The sequence below is a fragment of the Macrotis lagotis genome, chromosome 4, assembly GCF_037893015.1.
Source record: "Macrotis lagotis isolate mMagLag1 chromosome 4, bilby.v1.9.chrom.fasta, whole genome shotgun sequence".
Lineage (NCBI taxonomy): Eukaryota > Metazoa > Chordata > Mammalia > Peramelemorphia > Peramelidae > Macrotis > Macrotis lagotis.
Genome location: NC_133661.1, coordinates 4,261,540 through 4,272,151, shown reverse-complemented (window position 1 = coordinate 4,272,151; position 10,612 = coordinate 4,261,540).

The following is a 10,612-nucleotide window of genomic DNA, read 5'->3' as shown; positions in this document are numbered from 1 at the left end:
GACATGGACTGGAGAATCTCATTTATGTCTTAATGCTTTAAATCATTCATTTTGCTCTAAAGGAAGACTTATGATTAGGGCTAGCTAGCTAGAACACAAGACCTGAAGTCAGGAAAACCTGAGTTCAAATCTTACCTCAAACACTTGTATCTATGTGATCCTGAGCAAGTCACACAAACTTGCTTGCCTCAGTTCCTCATCTGTAAATTGAATTGGAGAAAGAAATTGTGAACTATCCAGCATCTTTATCAAGAAAACTCAAGTTGGAATCTCAAAGAGATAGTCCTAATTGAACAAGAAGGCTATATGATTATTTTTGCCATTTACTCTATTCTTTTTACATAACAGGTGTTTGCTTTTTTTTCAGGACAGAATATTAAATGATTAAGTTGCATTCCCTTTAAATCCCTCAATGATCAGTCAACTCTGGCAGCAATATGGTGGGAAAAAAAGGGAGTCAGCATTCGATAAGCTGCTACTCAGTTCTGCTGACTGTGAAATGGGCACTTGGCTTGGGTCATTTCACTTGTCTGCTGTAGTTTTATACTGGATAAAATGAAGTCATCCTTACCTAAATTACCTATCTCACAGAAGTTTCATAAAGAAAGGGTTTCATAAAGCACTAAGAGTTGATCAAGCGGAAATGATTATTACTTGCATTACTTGCAGTTACTTAAAGATCATTTGTTGACTGAAGACTATTTGCAGGAATATAAGAAAATCTTTACCATTTGGGATTTGTCCTCTTTGGTTTGTCCTTGCCTTCCACAAAAATATGGAAACTCAAAGTTGACAGTAGATTTGGGGTGAAGAGAATAAATTTTGTTTTGGGTGGTTTGAATTTGAGAAGTTGATGCAACTTTCCAGGGGAGATCTCAGGGGAAGAATATAACTAGTTATGTAGATTTAGACCTAATGAGGTCAACCATTGAGAGTGAAAAAACAAGAAAAGAGGAGAGGAAATAGAAGACAAAAGTAAAGAGTAGAGGTGAGATGAGATGAGAACAGAAAAGAACAGAATAAAGGGAAGAGAAGGGGACAGGACAGAAGGGAAGAGACGGGAGAGAGAAGAGGACAGAAGAAGAGAGGGCATAGGAGGAAAGGATATGAGAGGAGAAGAAAAGAAAAGAGAAGAGATTCAAGATAAAATACTTTATAGTTACAAGAGGAATGATAACTTACTAAAGGAACTTTAGAAAGGGATGATTTTTTAAAAATTTATTTTTATTAAAGATATTATTTGAGTTTTACAATATTCCCCCAATCTTACTCCCCCCCCCCACAGAAAGCACTCTGTCAGTCTTTACTTTGTTTCCATGTTGTATCTTGATCCAAATTGGGTGTGATGAGGGAGAAATCATATCCTTAAAGAGAAGTCTAAGAGGTAACAAGATCAGACAATAAGATATCTGTTGAAATGGATGATTATAGAACTAGAAAGAGAAGAAAGTTAGCACCACAGAAAAAGAAAATGTTTCAGATGAGGTAGAGGTCAGTCATGTCTAAAACTAAAAAAATTATCAAGGGTCATTGAGGACTCAATTTAGCAATTAGGAGACCTTTGGAATTTTATGAAATAATATCAGTAATGTGTTGGGCCTGGAAACCATAATTTGTGCTTTTGAGAAGTGAGAGATGAGGAAATGGTGTCTGTATGAGTAAACAATACATTTTAAAGGTCTAGCTAGAGCAGAGACATGAAAAGAAGTTATTATATTGATACCATAGTAGGATCAAGTACAGGATATTTAAGAATGAGAGAGATCTGTATGCATCTGTACATAAGGATCCAGTGGGATTAAAGAGGAAAGAGAAGGAATAATAATACCTGGGTGTTCCTGTGTTCCTAAGAGAAAACCGGAAGAAGAGATCAAAGGCAAAAGTGGAAGGTTTTCTAATGGCCAAGAAGAAGATCCTTTTTTTCTTCAGAGATTAAAGGAGGAGAGGATAATACTGGAGGTCTAGGAGTTGCGGAATGGGGAGAAAGAACTCATGAGAGAATGCCTCCAGCTTTTCTTTTCTTTTTTCCTATTTTTTATCTCCAACTTTTCAAAGCTAAGTAGGAACCAAGATTCTCTGATCAGAGGGGAAGGAAGTGATGGGAAGAATGGATTTAATGGAGAAAAAGGAATGTTTTGCAATAGGGGAGACCCAGTTGAGAACAGTCTACATGTAATGAATCTAAGCTGTGCAGTTGCATAATTTTCTCCAACAATATGGGCAAATATGATTGCCTTACCCTCTAGTTGAAGTTATTCAGCACTGAGTTTTGTCAGATCACGGAGCTGATACACCAAGGCAGCAAGGGTTGGGGGAAAGAGAACTGGCTATAGTTGAACTAACTGAGCTATGGTTAAGTGAGGATCCAAAAGACAGACTTGGTGAGCAAGAGAGGATCTGAAGATCATGGGGGGCTGAAGAATAACTGTAAGACAGCTGATGCAGAGAGAGATACAACAATGCAAGATTATAAGCAGAGAGGGTTGTATTTTGGAGCAGAGAGGCAACATCATCATGACTGTCAGACTACAGTAGTGTCAGGGAAGGACCAGTTGAGGGGAAATGCAAACTTTTAGGTTCTGATAAATAAAGGAGTTTGGATTATTGTGAGGTCAGAAGCCAATATGGCCTCTTCGAACTTAGGATGAGTAGGGGTGGATGTGTCCAGAAGTGAAAAGTAAATATCTATTTCAGTAAATAGTTAGTTTGTACGTTCTAAGTCAAATTGAAGTTGGCCTCAGTGCTAGAACTGTTGCCTTTTACTTAAGTGGCAGAGAACAAGGCACTTCCTAAAGATATGCTTCAAATAGCTCAAATAGACCCCACCAGGAGATCAGGTGCTTAGCTTCTAATCTTGGAATCTCTGGGAGCTGTGTTTCTGGTGTCCTAAATTTTGAATCTAATAGATGAGAATCTCTTTTGGAGCAATCCTTCTACTAACAATGATTATGCTAGTCTTATGAGGCAAATTAGCAATACAGATATATATATATATATATACATATATATATATATATATATATATATTTGTGTGTGTGTGTGTGTGTGTGTGTGTGTGTGTGTGTGTGTCCTACACCACAATATTGCTCTTTGAAATGTATCTGGGAGCTCTTTGCTTGCTCCCATATTCTGAGCCTCCGTCTTATCTGACAGAGGCCACTGGGTATGTGCTTAGAAGGAGGCATCCTAACCTGTTTAATTCCAAGCTATATAGATGTCTCCCCAAAATAAGAATTTGAGAGGGTCTGGCTGAGTTCAGCTTTGAGGCAGAACAACAGCTACAGAGTCTGATGGCTCTCTAAGACACCCAGAGTGTTCTCATATTTTGGGTCCATTACATACTCTCTAATGTACTTGATGTTCTGGACAAGATGTTTAACCCCTTCCTCCTTTTCATCCTATGACACTGGTTCCTAGGGCCACAAGAGTGGATTGGACAGTCAAAAAACTATACTTTGTGCTCAAAAGAAATGTCTAGGTTCATGCTCTGGGGGAGACTAGAACAGTATTGGGGGAAGGGACCCAGAAAGGTTCTGGGGATGTTGGTGGATGATTGTGAGAGAAGACACCTGGCCAGGAACCTGTTTCAGTCAGCTTTTATTAGCTATAACTTCGCAGGGTTTAAGAAAGTTGACTGATTGCTGCGGGAAAGGGATTGTTTATAAAGATTTTGGATATTGGCCAGGTAACCCAGAGGTGAAGGAATATTTCATATGCAAAGTTTTCAAGGATATAGTTTGATTGGAAGGGATGGCAAGCAAGAGGCCCAAGATATAATGCTGCAAGAATATACTTGATCTGAGAAGACAATCATACTGAGGTCAGTTTACCAAAAACATGCTTATGTCAATACTCCTCTTTTTGGGCCTTCTTTCTACATAAAGCTGGGTGCTATAATATCATCTTTCAATCCAAAATCCAAGTTAGGTTAACATCTTTAGTAGCATTTCTCTACATGAATATTGAATAGACAAAATCTTAGCTTCTAAGGGAAACTATTTCCCATAGCAACAATCAGAAATGTCAACTGTCAAAATTCCCAATAGTAAAGTTACTTAGAAAATGTAGCCCTCTACCCTTCCATCCTCCTTTTCTCTAGCTGTCTGGGAGCCTGATGGAGACACCCTCACATTTCTCCCAAAGATTCACTAATGGGCCCATGTGGCCCACCTGGGGTCTGCAGATAACAATTTTTTGTAGTGTTTAAGAGGAAATCAGTAAGCACGCCCTATGATTGAGGATCTTTTAGATTCTGAAAACCCATCATTTTCAAAGTCCTGGAAGCAAACAGCAAATTACATTTCAATTCTAACAGAAATACAACTCAGGTCAGGTAACACTATGAGGGAAAAAATGGACTAGGAAGGGTGTCTCCAACTGAGAAATTTTGCTCCTAGTTCTCCTTTGAAGCTCTGATTTACCTCATATTCATCCATAAAGAGCAATATGCTGCCTATGGGAGTAATACAAGAAGTGTCCCAACAGACTTCTAGAGATACTAGTCAGGATATGGTCCTGTCCAGGTAAATTCAGGGAGGGAAAGGCACAGAAGGATATCATTTTTTAAATCATCTTGAATAGTACCTTATGTTTCCATATTACTTAGATTTTGCTAAAATCCTTCTCCCCTAGAGGAGAGAGACATCCTTTAAAGCAAAATATTAAAGAGACAAAAAATTCAGTTCAGTCAAAGCAACCAAACCATCCAAATAAATCTGTCTTTCCATACATTGTTCTCCTTCCACGGTCCAACACTTATTCAATGATGTGGGGGAAGATAGCTTCTTCTCTCTAATTCAGGTCAAGCTTGCTCATTCTAGTTGTATTCAATTTGGATTGCTTCAGTTTTGTTTTTGTTCTTACCATTAATACTTTTGTATTAAGCATGGGCATGAGTTTTCCAGATTCTGCTTACACTACTCATCCATTCATGGAAACATTCCCAGACTGCTCTTTATTCATCATGTTTCTTGTTTTTTGAGAAGAGTAAAATTCCATTACATCCATACAAACTGTGCCTAGTGATTCCCTCATCAGTAGGTATCTATGGCCTAGAAAGTTCTCAAGAACTTTTGTAAATATTATTTCTTGTGCTTATGATTGTAGGCAAATGAGCTGTGTAGTAGATATTAATTTTCTGAAACACAAAGAACTTTGTATCCTGTTCCAGACACTTGGTGGCTGTGGGGTACTCAGTAAGTTCTCATCATCTTCAGTTTCCCCATCTGTAAAATGAGAACCATACAATAGCATCTACTTCATAATGTTATAAAAATAGAATCAAATGAGAAAAATACACAAAAGATATTAAAATATTAAACACTTTATAAATATTTACTATCATTATTCAGTTCTATGATCAAAGATCTAAAACAATGAGATGCAACATTATGTTTTTATGATTTGAGGCAGTAAAATAAATCAGAAGTACTTGAGGCTGCCATATGGATTTTATCATCTTATCTTTTTTTTCTTGATTCAGTTGTCATTTTAATTAGCTGCCCATTTTGTGTGAAATGAAGAGAGTGCTCTCAGGAATCTATTACCACTAAGTTCCCAGAGTTCTAAAAAAAAGTATTGCTGTCCAGGTAAATTATATATAGATGATGATTTGATATCTTTTTGGGGTTTGCAAAATAATTTACTTTCATTACTCTGTTGGATCCTAAGAGCTCTGAGAGATAGGACTATAGATATTACTATTCTAATTTTATAAGAGAAAACAATCCAATTAAAGAGGCTAAGGGATTTGTCCAAAGTTGCCTAATTTTCAAGCATCAGAGCATGATTCAACCTTAGCACTCCATCATCTCAGTTTGCACTCCTTCTAAAACACCAATTTGCTTTAGGAAGAAAGAAATGTCAAAGTCAAAGGAAGAGCAGATGAAGAGCTCCAATGCCATGCGATAATTTGCATTCTGGATTGACCAAGTAGTGACTTTATAAATCTGCATATGTCTCCAGTACAACATACTTCTGATTGAGAAGGAATTACAACCCCAAGTCAGACTATATAAGGTGCCAGTGACTGAAAAATGGAAGGAGCTTCACAGATGGTAAATTCTTCCATAAAATCCTGAGGAGTCTCAGGTTAGGTCCACCATCAATGAGCCTAATGATTCAAACTTCAGGATCTCCATTGTCTACTTGTTTTCACTAGGATTCCATTTTGCTATGACCTCCACTTTGCTCCTGGTGGAACTGACCCCATTAGGTCCTTGAATGCCCCAAGATCAATGAGCTGAAGCCAGAGAAGAGGTCCACAAGAAGATAGAAAACCTGATCTGTTGCTGCCCCAGATGACCTCCAGAAATAAAAGAGTTCATTTCAAAATGAACTTCTGAGAAATACTTCTCTGTCATGGATGTAAGAGTATTTTAAAAGAGAGAAATGCAATGATTGAGATGAAAATTGGGGGCTTTTATAGTCCCTCTCTTCTTCACTATAATAAATAATTCTGGCTCAAAAGGGAATTTGAAGGAAGAAGGGCAAATTATATTTATTTATTGATTGATTCATTTATTTTTATTAGCTTATAAGGCATCTAAGAAACTGAAAAGAGAGGGCTCTACCCAGTAGCACCCCCACAGCAGCTGAACACATGAAGATTCTTTTATTTTGTCTTTTATTTTTTAAAGGTTAGTTTTCTTATAGGAGCTGAAAGAAAATGGGTTTCAGATAGAAGTGGCAATCAAAACCGATTTAAAAATGACTTTTGGGGTGGATTTCTTCGGTCGATGCCTGGGAGAGGAATGGAAAGGTTTCTGAGCCAGAACAAAGGAAAATCATTTTAAGTGCTGCCCTGAACAGATTTTTGTTCTCTATATACAGAATGGGTCTTGGTTTCAAGAGAAAAATTTGGAGGGGTGATAGGGGTAACTTTTAGTTAGAAATTATACAGGTTCAAAAAGCTTCCTCTTTTCTGTTTGTTTTGAGTTGTGTTCACTTTCCATATAAAACTTTTAAGATGCCAATTCATGAAGCATTTCTGGAGAAATTATTGCATGAGACATGTTGCTAAGCACTGGGATCACAGAGACAAAAAAGGGAACAGTCCCTGCCTGACTCAAAAGAGGTCTAATTCTCCTCAGGAGGAGAATTTTTTTTTTCAAGCTAGTATTTCTGTGGTTTAGCAAAGTGTTTTACATTTGTGATTTCATTTGATCCTCAGTATAACCCTGAGATGTTTCTGTTGTTATCTCCATTTTAAAAATGAGGAAACTTAGACTAAAAAATGCTTGAGTGTTTTGTCCAGACACACATAGGGAGAAACAGGACTCTACCCAGTTTTGAAAACCAACACTTTCTCCTAGATAATTCTAAGCATCATCTAGTAAATTCTAAATGTTTATAAAATACATATAAAATGAGCCCAAAGCAATTTTAAGGTGAAGAAAACAGTTTGAGGAGGAGTGGGAGGGAGAGAGTTAGTAAAGGTCTCACATAGAAAGTGGAAATTGGAATCAGCTTTGATGGGATCTAGGGATGTTACCACATAGAGAAGAGGAATTTAATGATGGGGGACAGTGTCTACAAAGGATCCAAAGAAATGTGCAAAGAGGATGCAGAGGGGTGCCGTATTCTGGTATTAGACTTTGTTTCCTATACCCTAGCATGTGAGTGATTCAACAATATATGGAACTAAGGCCATTAGACCAGTTTACTGTGCAATGTGCCATGTCTTAATGATTCCTCTGCCTTAAGAGCCAGCCTTAAATCTAGCTGAATAGGGACACAAATAGAACTGATGTTTTGAAGTTGGTTTCAGATTCTTCTTGAGGACTTCTTGGGTGATTGCCTTCAACAACTATTATTCCCCCAATTAAATTTAGAAAGTCAGTCTTATCCTGACATTTGCACAAAACATTTTTTTTAATTCTCCATTATTGTGGGAAAGAAAATGAACATAAGGGTAAAAGGTTACTTAAATTCAGGTAAATAGTCCTTGATTACTTCTCTGTGGGTGATTTCTTTTTTCAGGAAATATCATCAGTACTTTTTCAGTGTCACTCCAGAGTATCACTCCATCAGTATCAGTATCACTCCAAAGGGTCCTTTTTCTCTCTTTGCTTTTGGCAAAAAAGGAAAAGGCAGACTTCAGAGATCATTTGAGAAGAAATTACACCCAATTAAACAGTTTTGCCTATAGAAAGAGATGATCACTGGGAAGAGTAACATAACCATAAAGACTTTTGAATTGTAAGTTTTTCTGAATTCTTACATATACTTTGAGAATTAATCTAGGGAAGGGTTAATATGTGTACCTTTGATAAAATCTAAAAAAAGCTTCATTACAAGTAAAACGATTACTACAAAAATTTTAAAGTTTGTGAAAAAAACATCTATTGTTGTTTGTATTTCTTCAAATTTTGCTCCAAATTCACATTATCTTCACAAATGTATGATAAAGAGAAACATCAACCAAGCATTTATTGTACAACTATGTGGGAAAAGTGAGTTAGTTGCTAATGAAGAGAAGAAATTTTTCTATGATCCCTGACATCAAAGAATTTATAATTTGGTTGAAAGCTGAAATTTTATTTTTTATAAACTGCTATAAACTCAAAGAACATATTTTATTTTTACCATATATGTTGCTTGTTAAGACAAAAGTGAGGAAGACTAGTAATGACCCATAAAGCAGTGGATGATTTCAGCATCTTTGCTGTCTGACCAAGCTTGAATTTCTCCACAGCAACTGCTTCAGTCACCTTCATGGCCATTGAATACCTTATTCCTATTTTCCCATTCTGTTGGGGAGGGGAGAGTCTTCACATGATTAAGGTGGCCTTCTCCAACTCACCAATATTTGAGTTCTGATGGTTATCTTCAATCTGATTTTGCCTGTCTGTCAAGAGAGTTTTACCTGGCTGTGGCCACAATTTCTTGGAGTCATAGGTGAGAGTTGGTGAAAAAGGTAGATGAGTAATCCTGAAAACTGCTCAGCTAGTACTAATACCAGATCTGAGAAAAAAATGAAGATGAATTTCTTTGACAATTTCATGAAGGAAGGAGCTATTTCTTGGAGATAAAGATTTAAAAAAACTATAATATTTAAGTTAGATATACTGAAGGAAAGAACTAGGCTAAATGTGGAAGAAAAGTCTTCAGACAAAAGAAATAAGGATGTTCAACCCTTCCATCTTTTCTGCCCTCTCAGCAGAAGACTTTGCTTTCTAAGAAATTTATAAAACATAATTTACTTGTTGTGTTTTCTCCTTTGTCTTTTTTCCAATACCTCAAAATTCTCCATGTTTTTCTCATTTCTGTTCCTTTGTTTCAACCTCAAATGAAAAATAAGTTTTTCTGCCTTGTTTCATCATCATCATCATCATTATCATCATCATCATCATCATCATCATCATATCTTCTTCTCTTCCTCCTCCTCCCTCTTCCTTCTCTTTTTTCCTTCTTGTTCTTCTTTCTTCATTTTCCTTTTTCTTCCTCTTCTTCTCTTCCCATCCCTCTCACTTTCCCTTTGTTTCATAACACAATTATTTCCTATTATGCCACATTTATTACACCACATTGTCTTCTATCATAATAAAAAAATGGGTAACAAACACTGACCACTCTAAGATCACAGTACATATCACAGTATTCTCTTTTGAGAGGAGGCCAGTACACACTCCATCTACAAATTGCCCTGGCTATCCTTTTTTGACCCTGTCTCACTTTGGAACTCAGTCTGCTCAGTCCCTCAGTCAATCAACAATCCTGCCTCTATACTGATAATGTGAAAAACTCTAAAATGTTCTTTGAAACATACATTATATTAAAAGACAAACATATTTGAAATCCAGAGACCTAAGTAGAAAGTTTTATTTCTGTAATGCTATGGGCATTTACTCTGGGGACTTCACTTTTCTCCTTTGTAAAATGAACTTAGCGGTATGTGTATCTAAAATATTGTCAATCTCCATTAATGACAGCATCAGCAAGAACAATTGTTGTATAGGTGTGTCTTTCAAATAACCATATAAATGGAAAACAGCATTGCACAGATTGCTGTATATTAGGAAAGAGAAATTAGGGGAAGATATTCCTTCCCAGGTTTTCACAATTTCAATCATACAATATTTAGAGCAGCAGCAAAAAAGAAAGGACTACAGGGGTTTGTTGGGGTGTATATAGATTATTCCTTAGATGCAAAGACAAAAGCAAACCTGTCAGTGATAGGACAAGAAAGGACCATGACCAAGGCCACATCGGAAGTTGTAAGTACCAACACAATCAGATGAATAATGATGAAAAACTCAGCTCTTCTAGTGGCATTGTTACCATTCATCATTATTTGTCACATACATAATAGCTTGCAAACTAAGCCAGTGCCCCAGGTCTGAGAGAGGGTATTTGAGGAATTATATTTCTCTTTTTCTATGTTTGGTTGTGAGTACTTGGAATGATTACTGGCTTAGTTCTTTTTCCCATTTCTCTTCTTTTCCTTAATGCATCCACAGAACCATTGTTGTGATCCCATTCACAACCAAATATAATCCTAGTCTGTGGATGCAGTTGTCATAATTCTATAGACACAAATACTTCATTACAGCAAAGGAAATGTCAGCTTGAAAGAATGTTGTCCACTAATTGCATAATTAGTATTAATTAT